This window comes from Lytechinus pictus, chromosome 3 (assembly GCF_037042905.1).
Source record: "Lytechinus pictus isolate F3 Inbred chromosome 3, Lp3.0, whole genome shotgun sequence".
NCBI classification, from domain to species: domain Eukaryota; kingdom Metazoa; phylum Echinodermata; class Echinoidea; order Temnopleuroida; family Toxopneustidae; genus Lytechinus; species Lytechinus pictus.
Window position 1 is genome coordinate 24,633,950 of NC_087247.1, and position 19,805 is coordinate 24,653,754.

The window sequence follows — 19,805 nt, forward strand, 5'->3', positions numbered from 1 at the left end:
TATAAACATGCATTTCATGAAGTTCACTCTATTTCAAAGGGCTGTATGAAAATAAGGTAAGGATAAACATATACAGTGCGTCCCGCAAAAAAAGGAAATCTGTCTTTTAAGAATCTTTTCTTTGATTAGAGACCAAATTCTTGAATCATAAAATCATTCTTTCAGACACCTGGGCATTTAAAAAAAACGACTTGCGCAGAAACTTGGGTCTGAAGTTAAAAATCTAATCTTATTTAGAAATTCTTAAGAAAATTTAAAAATAAATTCAAAAAAGATATGCTAAGGAGTTATCCCTGTCTTACACAATGTCGATGTATCCTTCATAAAATCATCACACATTTTTCTGATCAACTATTTTTTGGGACTGAAAGTTCAAGGTATCGTATGCGTGGACTATTTACAATTCTACGATGCATGAAATACAAAATTATGAAACCAATGAAAGACTGTTCAAATCATTTGCCAAGGTGTGGATTCTAAAAAAAAATGATTTTGTGGGAACGCACTGTATAAAAGTTAGGAAAGAGAGGGGGGAGAAAGGTAAGAGGGAAAAAAAATGGGACAGTTTCATAAGAAACTGTTACGAGACAGGGGCCGCAGTTCGGGGGGGGGGGGTCCTCACACTTTAAAACCGTTATGCGGCCCCTGTGAGAATGAATACAAGTAGCCAAACAGGTGTAACATGATTATTTCATCCAGGCAAACATAATGAATTCCTAAATTTAGCCCAAAATGCCAATAAGCCAGTTCGGAGTTCCATCCATTCTGCGCATGGTCAGAAGAAAGTCATTTGTACTAAAGTGAATATTCAATGAGATTGATTGTTCACATATTCTTCTGAATTGTGTTTTTCATTAGCTCCACAACAACAATACATCTACTATATAGCGACGGGTATTTCACAGTTTGCCAAGCACAATGTTGTAACAGCATGCTAATGCATTCAAAGTAGGAATTTAAAAATTACATTCATAGAGTGTTCATTAGTGTGTTATTCTAGTCACCTGGTCTATTCAATTTCTGCATCCTGCTATGTAAGGCATGCTTACATAATACCTTGCTTTGAAATTTGCCTATTATACTGAAAGAAATAAAAGGTAATTTGACCAAAATTTCCCGTAAGGTAGCTCCGAACTTGTCTATTGCAGAGGAAACTTATATTTGAACATAGGCCTACTATAATTCATACTTACCCAATGTATAGTGAGATACCAGCAATTAAAAGATTGCAAATATACATTTTCACTTTTAAAACTAAAAAAAAATCCTTGATAAAATCTTATTTTGGCGACCGTGTAAGATGAGAATTACAGAATTGTGAAACAAGAAATTAGACTTGAAGTATTGTTCTTAATTAATTTCACATGAGAATTCATAAATGTTAAAATTACTTTTCCAGGAAAAAATTCCATAAATGTAAAAAAAACAGATCTATTAAAAAAAATCTGCCATATGATTATCACAGAGTTTTCATAATGCAAATACTTCTGCACGTACTTCTATGTAATTCTACACTTCTGGTTGTGAACCAACCTTGTCTAAATTAATGATGACTAAAGACACTCATCCCCTCCCCAAAAAAAAAAAAAAAAATTAAAGGCAAACTAAACAAATCAAAGCATTAAACAAATACTGGTAAAAAAAGAAAACAAATTTAGTGTGGGCATATATAAATATACACATAAAATATCTCATTCTATATTCATTTATTTGTTTGTCTATTCATTGGTTTATTTATTATTTTATTTATCAGTTCACTCTTCTTATTCATTCATTCAAAATATAACAATGACGAAAGAAATAGTATAAATAAACAGAAAAGAGGGAAAGTAGGCCCTATTTGAATTTATCTGTGCTATTCATGTGAACATCTATATATATACATATATATATTGTAAATAATGCCATTGTCATGGTCCCAATAAATGAATGAATAAAAACATTAATCAATAGATAAATGAATTGTTTATATCGCAAAACAATTGTATACTGCTGTAAATAATAAAGAAAGATTTAGAGGTATTAAAATTCTTGAAACATTGCCACGTACACCTTGGCATTCAAAATGAAAATAAATTTTCATAAAGCTATGGGATGTGCGAGTACTACACGTGTGACAAGGTTCCCAGCATAACACGAAAACAAAATTCCTCGATTTTCCCATTTTGCTCTGATGAAGTTTCAAAATTCCACGAAAACTATTCCAGCTCATTTCCATTTTCTTATATCGAGAAGCAGCTTTGTCACAAAAGAGGCTAGACTAAAATTTAAAAGAAATCACAATATCAAGTCATCCAATGGATCTTCGATTTTACGCAAATCAATATTTGATGACTTTTCCCGATTTGAGGCACTTTTATCAAAATACAAGACTGATCTGATTGGAAAAAATAGGATATTCCTGATTTCCTCGATGGGCTGGGAGTCATGTATACTCAAACTTACTACATGTAACTGTATTAACAATATCATTAAACGATTATGTGGAATTATCTTTTGTAAGATAAATGCGAATATCAAAATGCCTGTATTTAATTATGTGAATATTCTCTATGTAAGCATAGAGTGTTCCCCAGCCAAAATTAAAGTGGGGCCACAACGCGTATATGCTCCCCATTCCAACATGTCCAAGGGGGGGGGGTGAGAATAAGAGGAAGAAGGAGATGTGATATATAGCTCGGCTGTTTTTTCATCGCGAGCTTCGGTTCAAATTTGTCATGTAGCATTGCATTTATTCTAATCCAAATTCAAATCTATTCATTTCACATCTCTAAAAAAAAAGGGTACAATACATAGTGAATTAATGCAATAGAGTAAAAACAACAATGACAGGTGTACAATTTAGACAAAAAATAACAAGAAAAAACATAAGAGTAATGAATGGCATGTGAGGGAGTAACAAAAAGCCATTTGCCTATCTAGACTACTCCATTTTTACATTCATTACTGAAAATTTTATCTAAATTCTACAAACTGTGACCAAAACCCTTCAATTTTACTATTGAAATGTGTCATGACAAGTGACATTTGAACCCTTGCTTTGTGGTTTCTTTTACAAAATATTACGCGTCTATAGTCTGCATAAGGCATTAAGGTACCGTCCAAAATTGTGATATGAGCCTCTTGATCTTTGGCATTAAAAATTGCACCCCTTTGAACATTTGACGGGAGGGGGCTGACACTTAAATATTGCCCCTTCTACCAAATGTGGACATTCAATTCCAATTATTGTAATTCGCCAAAAACGCAATTTCTTGCGCATTTTTCTTATAAAACGAACAAGAAAAACACTCTAATCAAATGTTAAAAATGTGATCACGACGTTATTTCAATTAACTTGTTTTATCGTTTGCACGAGCGCGCGCGTGTTTTTTACAGTGTTTTATGTTTTGTTTTTTGTTTTAGCATCACAGATTGGGAGTAGAGTAAAAGAAATTGATATCTTTTTGGGGCCTTTTCTGCGCTCAGGTAACATTTCTTTTAAATTAATATTGAACCTTTAAGAATGCTGCAAAAACGGAACCCCGATTATAGTCATGTACGAAAAGGTTGTTTTATAACTGAATGGGGCGCGAAATTGTGAGATTTTGAGAAGACCCATGCGAGGAAGCAAAGTGACGGAGATTTACGAAACATTGCCCTTTAAAGTATCTAAAGACTAAATTTAATGCATTCACAGTTAACAAGAATTCCTTAGGAAATCGCCATGGACCAAATGTGGTGTTTTTACCGAAATCCAAAATAAGTCTTAAACAATTACAAACATCACGCGGAACTAAAAAAAATATATATGATATTCCGCCTCCTCCTCTTCCTCTCTCCTTCTTTCTATTAATTAGTATCAGAGAATTGTGGTCATTATGGGACAGGAATATAAACGAGAACAGAAAATACTAAAGCACAATTCAGTCGTGCATCTACGCCGGAAAAGCAAATGGAGATTAAGTTATCTCGTTCTTTACCTTTTATACCTTATCTGTCTGAATATCCCCCTAAAACGGATCAAAGAGAAGACGGAACGTTAAGTTTCTCGGGATTTTGGGGGCCGGCAGAAGACAAAGTGGATCCTTGATCACTGGCATCACCCCTCATCATGATGAGACTGCATCTGGTGAACTTTCCAACACCATGGTATTACCTTCGTCGATCATTTTCCTGCTCATCGTCCACACCCACCTCCTGATGGTGAAACGGTAGGTCCTCTCGAATTGGTCGCTCAACAATGACGTCAGACCTCGTCTCACCCAGTCGAGTTTGGCTCTTGTGAGATGGAAGCTACTTTCCCCAAAGCCGAGAGGCAACGGAACGGTTTTGAAAGTGTGTGTGTGGGGGGGGGGGGTGCTGATCATGCAATAAAATCAAAATCTGATGGTAATTTTATCCTTTTTTGTACACGGTTATGGGAGAAAAGCGCCCCTCCCCCGGTTTCGAGGCCTCTATAGGGGCTGCTACTGAAGTTGATTGGGTCGGAGGATTGGGGGAAGAGGGAGAGATAATTTGAATTTTGATAGGTTCCCTGTACAGCTTCCCTCTCACAAGGGCCAAACTGGACTACATCTCACCGTAAGATGACCAAGCAGTCACTAGCAAATCTGATCCAACATCACCTCGTCATAAAAACCTTCTCCATCCCTCGTTGACAAGACCGCCTGGATGGTGATGATTGTGTACTCGACCGGGTAATCGTTTGTTCCTTTGGGTAGAAGTCGTAGTCAACATCGTGTTCATCCTTGTACTGATATAGAAAAACAAAAAGTAGTAAAGAATATGTGAAACGGGCATATAAATCTACATAGTCCGTAACTATGTCATCAACAGCAACAAAATAACGGACATCGAGCGGGCCAAGAGCCAGTTTCGCAAAGAGTTACAACCATGGCAACTTATTCATTATGGCAACTTCCATGGTAACAGGGTTCCAACTTCTTCCATGGTGAGGGTTCGGCAGTCAATCACAATAAAGCTTTCCATGGCTGAGAAGCACCATGGATTATTCATGTGCGGACAGCGCCAAGGCAAATGGGGGCAAGAGAACATTTTTTGGGGGGATGGGGGGCAAAGAGGGACACGAATTTTCTGCCTGGTTCGCAAAATCGAGTGCGAAGCGCAAGCTATTTTTTTTTTAATATAGGCCTTGCTGACTTGAAAACGGACCTGTTTGCGTGATATATGATAATATTTTACCAAATCAATCATGCGAGCGCGCGAAGCGCGAGCTGAAAATATTTAGTATACTGAGTTGATAAGTGGACGTTCTAAGCATTTTTGTGACCATGAACAAAATGGGTATTTAACTAAATAATTAATGCGAGCGCGTAGCACGAGCTGAAAATTTTTGATATTCAGCACTTTCTTGTAATCATGAACATGCAGGATGCGTATCTCGCTAAAACAAATAATGAAAATAATTAGTGCATATTGACATGAATATTGGATTTTAAGCCCCATGTTAACCTATGGAACAGATCATTTATTTATCTCAATCAACAACCACTGCGAGCGGGATGCGCGAGCGAATGTTAGTGACTAATATTGTAAGGTCTTTGGAGCTAACAATGGTCAGATGAGAACATTTGAAGAGTAAAAAGTGCTGTTTTGGAGCACTTTAGAGCTTGAGTAGGATGCTCATCACAGCATGTACATCATTTTGCCAGTTTTCAAAAATTCGGGGAGGGGGCAATTGGGTACGTGAGCAACGATCCAGATTGGGTAAATGCCCCCCCCCCCTTTGGTTCTGCCACTAGGTGCGGATCCATGAATAGGCCTTGCCTCCCCACCCCCCCCCCCCCCCCACGCAAACACGAAAGAAAGAGAGAGAAAGTTAGAGGAGACAGAAAAAAGGATAAAGGAAGAAATATCGAAAATGAAAAGGGCAATTCCATAAAATATGTACATCCGACCCCCTATATGTGGGACCTTCATGTGTCTCTGATTTCTTGTTCTTTTGACAGTCTGTAATGCTGTCAAATGACCATGACTTGATCAGTTTATGAAGTGAAGTAAAACTTCAGAAAAGTGGGGTCGGACGTTCAAAAAGTTGATCATTATATGGAATTGCCCAGAAGATGAAGTGAGATGAAAATGAAATGAAGGAAGAAAAAGCGAGAAATCTAAGCAAAAGAAGGGAAAGGGATCAGGGAAGGAGAAAACGAATAGATTTAAGGGAGTGGGGGAAATGAATGAAGAGAGAGAGAGAAAGAAAGGGGCAGAAAAAGTAAAAGGGATATAGAATAAAGAGAGAAAGGAGTGAAGTGAAAAAAGAAAAGTAATTGGCCGGAAGAAAAAACGTGTAGTATAAGGAAATTGGCAGATCCAGGAGCTGAAGAAAATGAGACTAGTGAGATAATTAGATAATTTTCAGACCACTAGGCCTATATTACAATGAAAAAATCCCCTTGTGCTGCGCGCTTGTATTACCCACTGTTTAATGAGATACACACCTATTCATAATAGTTATGGGCTTAAAATGTCTCGTTTTGAAGTCAATATGAAAAGAAATAGTTCTGTTCGCGCTTCGTATTTTTCTTTGTTTTGTAAAATATTTTGTTCATGAATACTAAAACTGAGCATTTAAAATATAGCCAAAATTGAATATAACAAAAATTTAGCCAGCGCTTCGCGCTCATATTTATTTATTCATCTTTTTAACTGAGATAAGTATATCTTGTGCACGAAATTTTTGCATTAGTCCTCAAAATTTCCTTTTTAGTAACAAACGTATCGCATTCACGAATACAAAGGGTGTTTGAAATATATCGTCAGTATCTGCATTATTATTTGTTTGGTTACATACATAATACTTTAATGCTTACATAAACTGTTTTCAAGTCAATATAGTTTAAAGAGATATGTGCTTTTTTTCAAAATATCAACAACAACAAAACTCGCATCATATATTTAGTGTCATACCTATCATCTTCATTATCTAGGCCTAGTTTTTAAACAATCGCATTTCAATTATCATTTCTAATTGGTCAAACAATGCCTACTAAAGATGTGTAGGGTCAAATTGGGGAGAAACAGGAATAGGACAGTAAATTTGGTCTAAAAATGTCAGATGTAGTCAACGTCAACATTTGTGAAGTATGAACATTTATTTCTATATCATTTTTTCAGTCCCTTTTATAATAGGTGGCATTGACAGTGCCAATTATAGCTTGCCATCGGCATCGAAGATTTGAGATTTCTGGTACGAATGTTTCTTTATTAATGTAAAACAACCCTTCCATGAAAAAATATCCATAATCTTGTGAGATTTCCCTAAAGTTTGCATAAATTACTGGCATAATTACACTTTGAATTAATCTTGGCAACACCAATATTTTTACGCTTTGACGTCACTGATACTAAGCTGGAAAACTTAAAGGTTCCAAAAATTCCTTACCCTGTATTGGTTATCATAACGGTTGAAGTCACTTTAAGACTGAAGTACGTACCCATCTTTTTTTCTCTCAAACGCAGTAATATCAGGAACAGAAAATCTGCCGGATGTCCAGAAGGTCAAGTAAATTTTCAATACCTGTATGCCATAATAATATAATCACTATGATTATGGCGTCAACGGAAAACAAGACAAGGTTTGAGAACGCCAATCCACTGTTTAAAGTCAGCCATCTTTGTTGTCGTTGCCCTATTCATGGCTTGAACTTCCTGTTTTTGAAAATACATTCACTCTCGCCTGCGCCAGATCAGCTATTCAAACCTTCCCGCCATTGTGTAATCTTTTCGCCTCAGTGCCTATCACCAGGCGCGGATCCAAGATTTCGTGGGGAGGGGGGCCCAAATTTGACGTGATTTTTGGCGCCCATGTGCACTTTTCGAAAAATGGCGCCCACTCCCTCCCGGCCAGGCTAACTTAAATGTAACTTAAATGCCTTGAATGTATTTTGAATTATCTTATTACATAATCACATTAAAAAAAAGGCAATTAAAGACCACTTTTTTAATGTGTTCTTGAAAAAAAATTCATGAATATATAATATAATATCAATGGGAGCGCGAAGCGCGAGCGATTTTGGGGGTCTCGATTTGGTTTAACTTCTCACCAGAGTAGGCCCTACTAGAATATTGTGTGAACGGGAGCTGTAGTTTCTTTACTAGCTGTTTAGAATAGCCCTCATTAATATCAATGATAACCTCTTGGGAATAATGCAATCTCGAAGCAATCGACTCAATCTCCTCATCAGTGGCGAAGCTGTGATTTATTCAGCAGGGTTGCACGGGGGGGGGGGGCTTGTTGAACTTTTGTAGAGGGCACCAAGATAAAAAAAAATTAAAAAAATGGGGGTAGAATTTAAAGAAATTCCGACATTTTATTCTTAAAAACACATTGAGGTATCTCACAAGGCCTAAATAAATAATGATAACGCGAAGCGCGATATATATATATATTTTTTTTTTTGGGGGGGGGGACAAAACGCCCATGTCCTAACAATAATTTCCTAGCTTTACTTTATAAACAACATTAATGTGCAATAATCTCATAAGCCCTATGCGAGATAAAAAAATAATTAAATTTCATGTATTTTTACCTGAAAATTGAACATTCTGGGCAATGTTTGTGAACCTGAACAAGATGCGTATGTAACTAGATAATTACTACGAGCGCGAAGCGCGAGCAGAAATTTTTAATGTGCGTTCTGACCTGGTCGAAAAGGGACCTGTTAAGGAAGTTTTGCAGTTAGCCATGAAGACGATACATATTTCAACGATTAAATAATGCGAGCGCGAAGCGCGAGCTGAACATTTTTGATATTCCAACCTAAAAAATTAGATTTCAAACCCCCAACGGGACTCTCGATTCATGTTTTGTCACTCATGAAAAATGATGGGTAGTTTTTGGTATCTTCCTACATTAATAATGCGAGCGCAAAGCGCGAGCAGAAAATTGTTGATATTCTGATCTAAAACTGGATAATTTTAGCACGTTTTTAATAAGATCAAGATGCGTATCTCAATAAACATGCATGCACGTGTTTTAGAGTTAGACAAAATCTGGGCATTCTGAATACATTTCATTTTTTCATCATGAAAATCAATAATGCGAGCGCGGATCGCGAGCTGGAAATAATATTTGAAATTCCGATATGAAATGGGTCAATTGAAGCAATATTTAAAGCACTGTGTATATAGGGGAATTGTGAAGTGGATGTGGAAAGTACTTAATAAATGATTCGAGCGCGAAGCGCGAGCTGATATTTTATTATTATTTTAAACTAGGATCGAGACATTTTAGGCCTAAGGACATTTTGTCATATAAAAATGATGCCTATCTTCTATTCCTCTTCCTAAAACGTGTCAATATTTTTTTCTGAAAAAGGGACAATTTATTTATGAATTCATATTTTTTTTTTTTCATATTTGAAGAGTTTAGTTGCAAAAGGGGTTAGGTCCACTTTGGACCATTCCGAGAAAAACCGTGTTTTTTATTCTCACTTATTGCAATAGTCTTATGAAAAAATAAATTGTCATGATGTACTACCCTATCATGTGAACATAAAATTGGGTATAAAAGAAATCTACCTGTCTTCAATTTTTTTCTATATATCTTTTAAAAAATTATCATTGTGGACCTAACCCCTTTTGCAACTAAACTGAAATGAATCAAATCTCTTTTGATTAAAAAAGTGATTTTTCTTTGCCACTTTCATTCACGTTTTCATTTGAATTTCAAATTTTCTTTCGTATCATCAGAGTGACTAAAAATTTAGAGGTTTAGAGACAGAAAACAATAAAATTTAAGAAAAATGGACCTAACCCATTTTGACAAATGAGTTCTTCAGAAGAGTTTTGTTGCAAAAGGGGTTAGGTCCACTCCAAGAAAATCATTTTTTTAATTCTCCCATATTGCAATATTCTTGTGCGAAACTGAATTTTCTTGATACCCTTCCATGAGAACATGAAATTGGGTATAAAAGAAATCTACCTGTCTTCATATATTTTATGATATACTTTTCCAAAAAAATTATGTTTGGACCTAACCCCTTTTGCAACTAAACTGAAATGGACCTACCTAACCCCTTTTGAAAAAAAAAGTGGCTTTTCTTTGCCATTTTAGTTCACTTTTTAATAGGAATTTCAACTTTTCTTTGGTATCATCTCATAGAGCTACTAAAAATCTATACATTGAGACATAAAAATCAAATTTGATGAAAAATGGACCTATCCCCTTTTGCAAGTGAGCTCTTCATTTATTAATCTAATAAGCCTAATGAGTGCGTGAAATCTGTTGACAGTGCATGAGGCCTGAAAAACTGGATATTTTATATTTTTTGTAATCATGAACAGCATTCATGGGTTGATACATTTATAGCAAATAATGCGAGCGCAAATCGCGATCCGAAATTTTTAAATGGGGGGAATTCAAGTAGTTTGTTATAGAATATATAGGTACAGTGACGTACCGTGGGTCACGGCATTGGGGGGGGGGGGGACCACCACAAATTTGGTGTCACTTAGGGAGCGCGCTCAGTTGCCAGGTATGCTGACCTAATAGAGAAATTTTAAGGACATGCAATGCCATTAAACGGATAAGTATCTCACTGATTAAATAATCGAGCGCGAAGCGCGAGCTGAAATTTTTGTATATATTGACCCCAAACAGGGACATTTTAAGGACTATATTTTAGGTATCCATTAAGAGTATAAATATCTCAGCATAGTCATCTAATGATAGTGGCATTCTTTGCTGATTTTGTTAGAATTACATCTAAACATATGAAGCACTTTTTGTAGTCATAGTAATCATGATTATCATACGCATCTCACTAATCAAATACTGCGAGCGCGAAGCGCGAGCTGAAAATTTATGAAATTCAGACCTGAAGAGGGGCATTCTAAGGCTTGTTTGTAGGAATTCACTAAGTCCTTACGTATTTCACTAACCAAATGATGCGAGCGCGAAGCGCGAGCTAAAAAATTTTGATATTCAGATCAGAAAAATTGACATTTTAAGAACTGATTTTAGGAATTCATGAAGAGCAGACATCTCACCAATCAACTAATGCGAACGTTAGCACGGACAGGAAATGTTTTATATCAAGACCCTAAAATTGGGCAATCACTTTAAGTAGTCATGAAAAAGAAGCAAATGTCACTACATAAAACAATAATAACTCGAAATGCGAGGAAATATATTTGGTGTATATTGATTTGAAAACGGGAGGTTTTAGTATTATACATCTCGTTAAACAGTCTATGCGAGCACCAGGAACAATGAAGACATAGGCCCTGAGCAAACTGTTTCATAAAGTCATGAAAAAAATGCTTCTTATGTAAAATAATTATGATATAATATAACATTATAATAAACAATAATTATTATTTTTTTTTTTGGGGGGGGGGGACGTGCCCCCCATGCCCCCTGGTAGTTACGCCACTGAATAGGTATACAGAAATCACCAATAAAAATGCGAGCGCACAGCGCTAGCTCATAGGCCTTCATTTTTGACAATCGAGACACCTGAAAAGGAATATGTTGAGAATCTTATAGGAAATACACAAAGATAATAGGTAGGCCAACAACATTTTAAAGTTTCGCTTAATTTCACAAACCAGTTATATTCACATCCTTGTCGGTATGCAAATGAGGAGACTGATGACATCACTCACTCACTACTTCTTTTTGTATTTTAGTATATGAAATATGAAATATTCAATTTTTATCCGTTGTCGTGTGAAACAACGATTAATTTCTCCCTGAACATGAGCAATTAGCATTGTTTAATACTAAATGGTTTAATCAAGCTGGTTCATATTGTAAAATCTGTAAAAAATGAAATATTGTATAATTCTAACAATGAAAAACAAAGGAATTAGTGAGTGAGGGACATTATCGACTGTCTCATTTGCATGTCACTGAGTTGTGCATATCACTGTTTTGTGAAAAATAAGCAAAATTTTAAAATGTCATGATTTTCTTATTTTACATCCGATGTTGATGAAATTTTCAGCATAATGCTTGTTTGATTTTTCTCTATTTATTCAAATCAACATTTTTTTTGGGGGGTGGACTTGTCCTTTAAGAAATGAATGCGAGCGCGAAGCGCTAGCTGAAAACTTTTTTAATGATGAAATAAAAAGGACATTTTCAGTTGTTAGATTAGAATATAAAATATTTTCAGCTTGTGCTTCTCGTTCGCATAAAAAAAACTGTGAGGTCGGGATGCATATATAACTAAGCAGTGATGCGAGCGCGTAGCGCGAGCTCAATTTTTTCATATACTGACTTAAGAAGGACTCTTTGAAGGTATAATTCCTATTCTAAAAGTTTTTCCTTTTTCTCTTCGTCTTTTTTTTTCTTTTTCTTTCCTTTTTTTTGCGCGACCATGGGGGGGGGGCAAAAACTTTGCCCCCTGGATCGGCCTATGTATATTGACTTGAAAAACACTAACATTTTAAGGACTTATGTACGTGTGATCGATGGAGAGGATACACACCTCACTATAATCAAATATTGCGAGCGCGTAGCGCCAGCTGAATTTGATATTTACCCCTTTTCTGACCCTGAACAGGATACCTATCTTGCCAAACAAACTTCAAAGTCGAGCACATTGATTTTTGTCTATTATCGTAAAAACGGGATATTTTAAATCAGCCGCATTAATTTAACCTTTTTGGGCAGGAAATAAATTTCACTATAAACAGGCAATACGAGCAATGTTGCGCCCCTGGTCAAATATGAATTTGCATGGAGCCCCCTAAGTTCAAGGTCAATTTGGCGCCCTCGGTTGAACATGAATTTGGCGCCATGTGGTCAAACATCAAATTAGCGCTCCCCTAGTTCGAACATCAATTTGGCGCCCCGCTAGTTTGAACATCAATTCGGCGCTCCCCTAGTTCGAACATCAATTTGGCGCCCCGCTAGTTTGAACATCAATTCGGCGCTCCCCTAGTTCGAACATCAATTTGGCGCCCCGCCCAGTTCAAACATCAATTTGGCGCCCCCATCTAGTTCGAAAATTAATTCTCCCCCTTGTTCAAACATCAATTCGGCGCCCCATAGTTCGAACGTCATTTTGGCGCCGCCTAGTTCTAACATCAATTTGGCGCCCCCAGTTGGAACATCAAATTGGCGCCCCTAGTTCGAATATCAATTCGGCGCCCCCTAGTTCAAACATCAATGTGGTGCCCCTAGTTCGAACATCGATTCGGCGCCCCCCCCCCCTAGTTCGAGTATCAATTCGGCGCCCCTACATGTAGGTCGATCATCAATTCGCCCCTCCCCCGTTCGAACATCAATTCGACCCCCAGTTCGAACATCATTTTGGCATCCCTTCGAACTGAATTTGGCTTCCCTAGTTCGAAAATCATTTCGCCCCCTAGTTTGAGTATCAGTTTGGCGCCCCCTAGCTCGAACATCGATTCGCCCCCTCCCCCCCCCCCCTAGTTCGAGTATCAATTTGGCGCCCCCAGTTCGAACATCATTTTAACATCCCTTCGAACATCATTTTGGCGCCCTCCTAGATCGAGTATCAATTTGGCGCCCCCCTAGTTCGAACATCAATTCGGCGCCCCCCTAGTTTGAGTATCAGTTTGGCGCCCCCTAGCTCGAACATCGATTCGCCCCCTCCCCCCCCCCTAGTTCGAGTATCAATTTGGCGCCCCCAGTTCGAACATCATTTTAACATCCCTTCGAACATCATTTTGGCGCCCTCCTAGATCGAATATCAATTCGGCGCCCCTACATGTAGGTCCAACATCAATTTGGCGCCCCATAGTTCGAGTATCAATTTGGCGCCCCCTAGTTCCAACATCAATTCTGAGCCCCCCTAGTTCGAGTATCAATTTGGCGTCCCCCTAGTTCGAATATCGATTCGGCCCCCTCCCCCCTAGTTCGAGTATCAATTTGGCGTCCCCCTAGTTCGAATATCGATTCGGCCCCCTCCCCCCTAGTTCGAGTATCAATTTGGCGCCCCCAGTTCAAACATCATTTTAACATCCCTTCGAACATCATTTCGGCGCCCTCCTAGTTCGAATATCAATTCGGCGCCCCTACATGTAGGTCCAACATCAATTTGGCGCCCCTAGTTCGAATATCATTTCGGCCCCCCTAGCTCGAGTATCAATTTGGCGCCCCCTAGTTCCAACATCAATTCTGAGCCCCCCTATAGTTCGAGTATCAATTTGGCGTCCCCCTAGTTCGAACATCGATTCGGCCCCCTCCCCCCTAGTTCGAGTATCAATCTGGCGCCCCCAGTTCGAACATCATTTTGACATTCATTCGAACATCATTTCGGCGCCCTTTTGGTTCGAACATCATTTTCTTTCCTCCTCTTCCTCTTTTTTTCTTCTCGTCCTTCCCCTCTTCCTCTCCCCTTTTCTTCTTTTCTTTCCCCCCTTTCTCTCCCTTTTTTTTTCTCTTCTTTCCTCCCTCTTCCTCTCTCCTTTTTCTCCTTTTCTTTCCCCTCTTCCTCTTTTTTCTTCCCCCTCTCCCCCTCCCTTTTCTTCTCTTCCTTTCCCCTTTTCTTCCCCCTTCTCTCTCTTTTTTCTCTTCTTTCTTCCCTCTTCCTCTCTCTCCTTTTTCTCCTTTTCTTTTCCCCTCTTCCTCTCTCTTCCCCCCCTCTTCTTTCCCCGCTTCCTCTTTTTTCTTCCCCCTCGCTTTTTCTTCTCTTTCTTCCCCCTCTTCCTCTTTTTTCTCTTTCTTTCCCCTCTTCTTCTCCTTTTTTTTCTTCTTTTCTTTCCCCTCTCTTTTTTCTTCTCTTCTTTCCTCCCTCTTCCTCTCTCTCCCTTTTCTCCTATTCTTTTCCCCTCTTTTTCTTTTTTCTTCCCCCTCCCTTTTCTTCTCTTCCTCTTTTTCCTCCCTCTCTTTTTCTTCTCTTCCTTTCCCCTCTTCCCCTCTCTCTCCTTTTTTCTCCTTTTCCTTTCCCTCTCTTTTTCCTTCTCTTTCTTTCCCCTTTTCCTCTCCCTTTTCCTTCCCTTCCTTCCCCCTCTTCCCTTTTTCTTCTTTTCTTTCCCCCTTTCCTCTCTCTTTTCCCCCTCTCCTTCCTTCCCCCTCTTCCTCTCTCTTTTCCCCTCTTCTTTTCCCCTTTCTCTCTCTTCTCTTCTTTCCTCCTTCTTCCTCTCTCTTTTTTTTCTCCTTTTCCTTCCCCCCTCTCCCTCTCTCCTTTCCTCTTTTCTTTCCCCCCTTTTCCTCTCTCTTTTTTCTTCCCTTCTTCCCCCTCTTCCTTTCTTCTTTTTCTTCCTTTCTTTCCCCTCTTCCCCTCTTTTTTCTCTTACATTCCCTCTCTTCTTTTTTTAGCCAAAGGGGGGGGGGGCCAAGGCCCCCTCGGCCCCCCCCCATGGATCCGCGCCTGGTTTCACCAACATTTGTTCATCTCAGAAGTTGTCAGCCCTGACAACTTTCGTCGATTTTGATTGGCTGAGACACTCAGTTCCTATGGTAACTGTCGAATAAAACAAGACTTGTCGGATAAAACGTCTGACAAGTCCTTTCATGAGACACTGCCCTGGTCTCACACAGATAACACAGTCTTTAGACAGTCACCAGTGTCATATAAGTGGCGATCTATAGGGGGGACGAGACGAACCTCTCCCATAGTCTACCATACCAAAAAAAAAATGAAAATCGAGGAGTGCGTGTCCCCCCCCCCCCCCCGGATCAACGCCAATAGCTTATTTTGAAGGTGGTATACCCTTCCACCATGTTTAATTTAAAAAATCATGATATGATCAGAACTAAGGTTAAAAATTTACCAGATAGGGGAAGGGCGTCTGATAGACTCAGATTGAAGGTTGTTCATTCGGTTACACTTCGTAATTCCGAAAATTTGTAATTCCGAAACACGTAAATTTTTTGATTTTTGATTTGAATTTATTTTTCTTCTACATAACAATATAATATAACATAAATGTAACAAACATATATTGACAATAAATCAGGTATAAATCATTTAGCATAAAATTAATAGCAGAAGATGGATTGCCATAGTAAGCAAAAAAATGCTTGAAAAATATGACAAACCGAAACATATTTTAACCATATAATCATATTATGAGCAGAATGGACAATAACAAATTATTAAAGTATCAATTAAGTATAATATAAAAAAGAGAAGAACAAAATCTAACAAGCCAAAACTTGCTATAATATATATAATCAAGTAAAAAAAAAAAAATAATAATAATAATGATAATGACAAATGAAGATGATGAAGATGATGATGATGATGATGATGATGATGATGATAGTGGTGACGGTGGTGGTGGTGGAAATAATGTTAATGATGATGGAAACGGAATATTGGAACATGATTATGACACAAGAAAGTTTATTTTACATATTCCGATAGTAACATGACCTTAACTTTAGCTTTGAATGAGTGTAGGGAGCAAGAGGATTTAATTGAGTCTTGGAGAGGATTCCAAAGGTCAGGACCATGATGTCTTACGGATCTCTGGGCAATACGTAGTTTTGGATTGACTAAATGTAAATTAGAGGAATTACGGGTGGGGTAATCATGAATGGTTTTATTCAAAGTATAAAAATTTTGAAATGAATTTGGTAGCATCCCATTTAAATACTTGAAAATGAACAATAAACTTTGTAGTGTATTAATGTCAAATACTGTCAGAGTTTTTAATTGGTAAAATAATGGTTTGGAGTGAGATAAATATTGTGAACCGGTACAAATGCGAAGCGCTTTCTTTTGCAATAAGTGAATAGAATTTATTTTTGTTTTGTTTGTTGTGGCCCATACTAAATTGCTATACGTTATATACGGTAAAATCAATGAATTATAAAGCAACGCAAGTGTTTTGCAAGGAATACATTTCTTTAATTTATATAGTATACCAACATTCCTAGAAATAGAAGTTATTATATGGCGTATATGTTCGTTCCAATTTAAATTTTCGTCAATGACGACACCCAAAAACTTCGTTTGATGCTTTCTTTCAAGAGGAACATTATCTATAAATATGTTGTAATGTATGTCATTTATATGAGATTGTATGTGTTTAAAATACATGAAATTAGTTTTGTTGATATTGAGAGACAATTTGTTACATTTAAACCATAAAGATAATTTCAGTAACTCATTATTTAGTGTGTCAACTAGGGTTTTAAGGTTATAATGTGAGTAAAATATGTTAGTATCATCTGCAAATAATATAAACGATAGAAGAGAAGTTGTATTAGTTAAGTCATTGATATATAATAAAAAAAGTAATGGGCCTAATATCGATCCTTGTGGGACACCGCATCGGATTGGTAGAAAAGTTGAAGAAACATCATTAAATACAACATATTGTTTTCTATTGGTTAAATAGCTTTGAAACCAGGAAAGAGCAACACCACGAATTCCATAAGAGTAAAGTTTTTGAAGTAAAATTTGGTGGTCAATCGTATCAAAGGCCTTTGATAGATCCATAAATACCCCTATTACATGTTCTTTATTGGCTATAGAATCTGTTATTTTATCATATAATCTAATCAGCGCAAGGTCAGTTGAATGACTTTTTCTGAAACCATATTGATTTGAATTTAATAAATTATGTGTATCCAAAAACTTGTATAGCCTCTTGTAAATAATCTTTTCAATGATTTTAGATATACTAGGGAGAATCGATATAGGTCTATAATTACTTATTTCATGAGGGTTGTCTTTCTTAAAAATAGGATTTACTTTAGCAATTTTTAAGCACTCTGGACATTTCCCAGTATTGAGTGAGAGATTAAAAATATGAGTCAGAGGGGGTGCAATAAAATGTATAATTTGTTTAAGGAGAAAATTACTAATTCTATCATGGCCCTGTGCTTTACTGGACTTAAGAGTTTTTGTTATTTCTATTATTTCATTATCATTTGTGGGATTCAAAAACAGTGAAGCTATTGTAGGTTCCGGGAGAAACTTAGTAAAGCTTTCATTTGGTTTACTAAGGTTTTTTGCTAATTTAGGTCCGATATTTACAAAAAAAGAATTAAAAGAGTGAGCTATGTCTTGGGAATTTATATTCACATTATCCAATGTAAAATTATCAGTGGGTGATTCTTTTCTTTTCTTACCAATTGCCTATACCTCGATGTTCATTAACTTCCGAAAAAAAAGAAAAAGGGTTCGTTAATCCGAGCATTTGCGGCATTATTCCGAAGGTTTGTCAATCCGAAAACAAAATAGGGTTCGTCATTCCGAAGATTCGTTAGTCCGAAAACGAAATAAGGTTCGTTATTCCGAAGGCTCGTTAATCCGAAAACGAAATAAGGTTTGTGATTCCGAAAATGAAATAAGGTGGGTTATTCCGAAGATTTGTTAATCCGAAAAATGAAATAATCTGTGGCGAAGCCGGGAATACCGGAAGGGCAGGCGTGGTCGAGGGGGGAGGGGGAGGTTAGAAACACCGTTTCATTTTCAATTGTTACGGGGATGGGAAGGCAGTGGTGCGGTCGAACGTATTTTCCTTTGGGGGGCAAAGCCAAAAGGGGGCACTTATATTATGTCAAAATGGGCCTTTTGGTGATATTTTCACCATAAGAAAATCATCTGTGTGATGTTGTTGTGTGATTTGTAGTAATTAAGTTGAGCAAGCCTTTTTGAAGTGATTCATGATTATTGATATATATTTAGGCTTTTTACACGGATTGGACAAAAATCCAATCTGAAGTTCTAAAACTCGCTTTTTGGTCAAATATGGGGCTAATTAGGCCATAATATTAAAAGGGCATCCCGCGCGAGATGTTGCAAGCGCTAATCGCAAGCCCAACCGTTTGGAAATTTCAATAAAAAATGAAAATGAAACATTCCGAGCAGTTCTCTTTATCATGAAAAAGATGTTTATCTAGCCAAAGAATTAACCCGAGCACGAAGCGCGAACTGAAAATTTCTGATATTCCAACCCCCCCAAAAGAACATTCTAAGCATTTTCATAACCAGAAAAAGGGTGAGCTCCTTACTGCATAATAATTGAGGCGAGCGCGAAGTGCGAGCAAAAAAAGAAATTGTGATTTCTAACCTGAAATGTCTTATGTTGTACTTCAAAGAGAGTATTTAATTTTGAAAAAGGGCATGCATATTTCATTTTGAAAAAGGCATTTCCCTTTTGAAAAAGGGCATTTTTTACTAACGGGATTTTTTTATCATAACCAGCAGAAGCAGTTAAAATAACACCCCTACCCTAATAAATCCCCATATCCTGAAGTCACATGTGATCAACGCACAGTCCCCAATATTCTTAATCCACTTGATCAGGCAGCAATTGCTCAGAGAAAATAAAAATTAAGATGTTTGATCCAAGCGCCAATTCTTGATGCAATACATGCTTTGACCGCAACATACACATGTATATTCCTCCGTTGAAACTACTACTGCATAATTTCCTGTTAATTTTTTAATTACAACACCGTTTTGGTTAGAAAAATAAATTAATTTCATTTTTGAAAAAACGAACCTTATTTCTTTTTTGGACTAACGAACCTTCGAAATATTCAAACCTTCGGAATAAGAAACCTTCGGAATTACGAATGTCACCCGTTCATTCGTTGTAGGCCCTACTATCAAAATAATCTAGGGAACAGTGTTCATTTCAGTGCATTGACCGAGACACGTCATTTGTGCATGTTCTTTCGCACATCAGTGAAATTGAAAAGGCATATGTGCTTGGCATTTGAATTGAGTCTAAATGTGATTATTTAGAGTAATTAAGTTTGGAGGTGTCCTACCTTTATATGGGTCACGTTACCTTAGTTTGAGGAGACAGTTCCACCCACTACCATCAGACACCGCTTCTGATTTAAATGTCTGAAATATCACTTGTTCAATTTTAAAACGTATAGAGACCACATAGGCGGATTCGGGTGGGGTCCAAGGGGC

The 19,805-nt window shown here is 37.3% G+C and overlaps 1 long non-coding RNA gene across 1 annotated transcript; it reads right to left on the minus strand.

Annotated features, from left to right (window-relative positions):
• Nucleotides 1-208: 208 nt before the first annotated feature.
• LOC135153557 (uncharacterized) lies at nt 209-7,724 on the minus strand. Its single transcript, XR_010293000.1, has 2 exons — nt 7,437-7,724; nt 209-4,735 (listed from the first exon to the last, which is right to left on the minus strand). It is a non-coding gene; the product is annotated as an uncharacterized LOC135153557 (long non-coding RNA).
• Nucleotides 7,725-19,805: the final 12,081 nt, after the last annotated feature.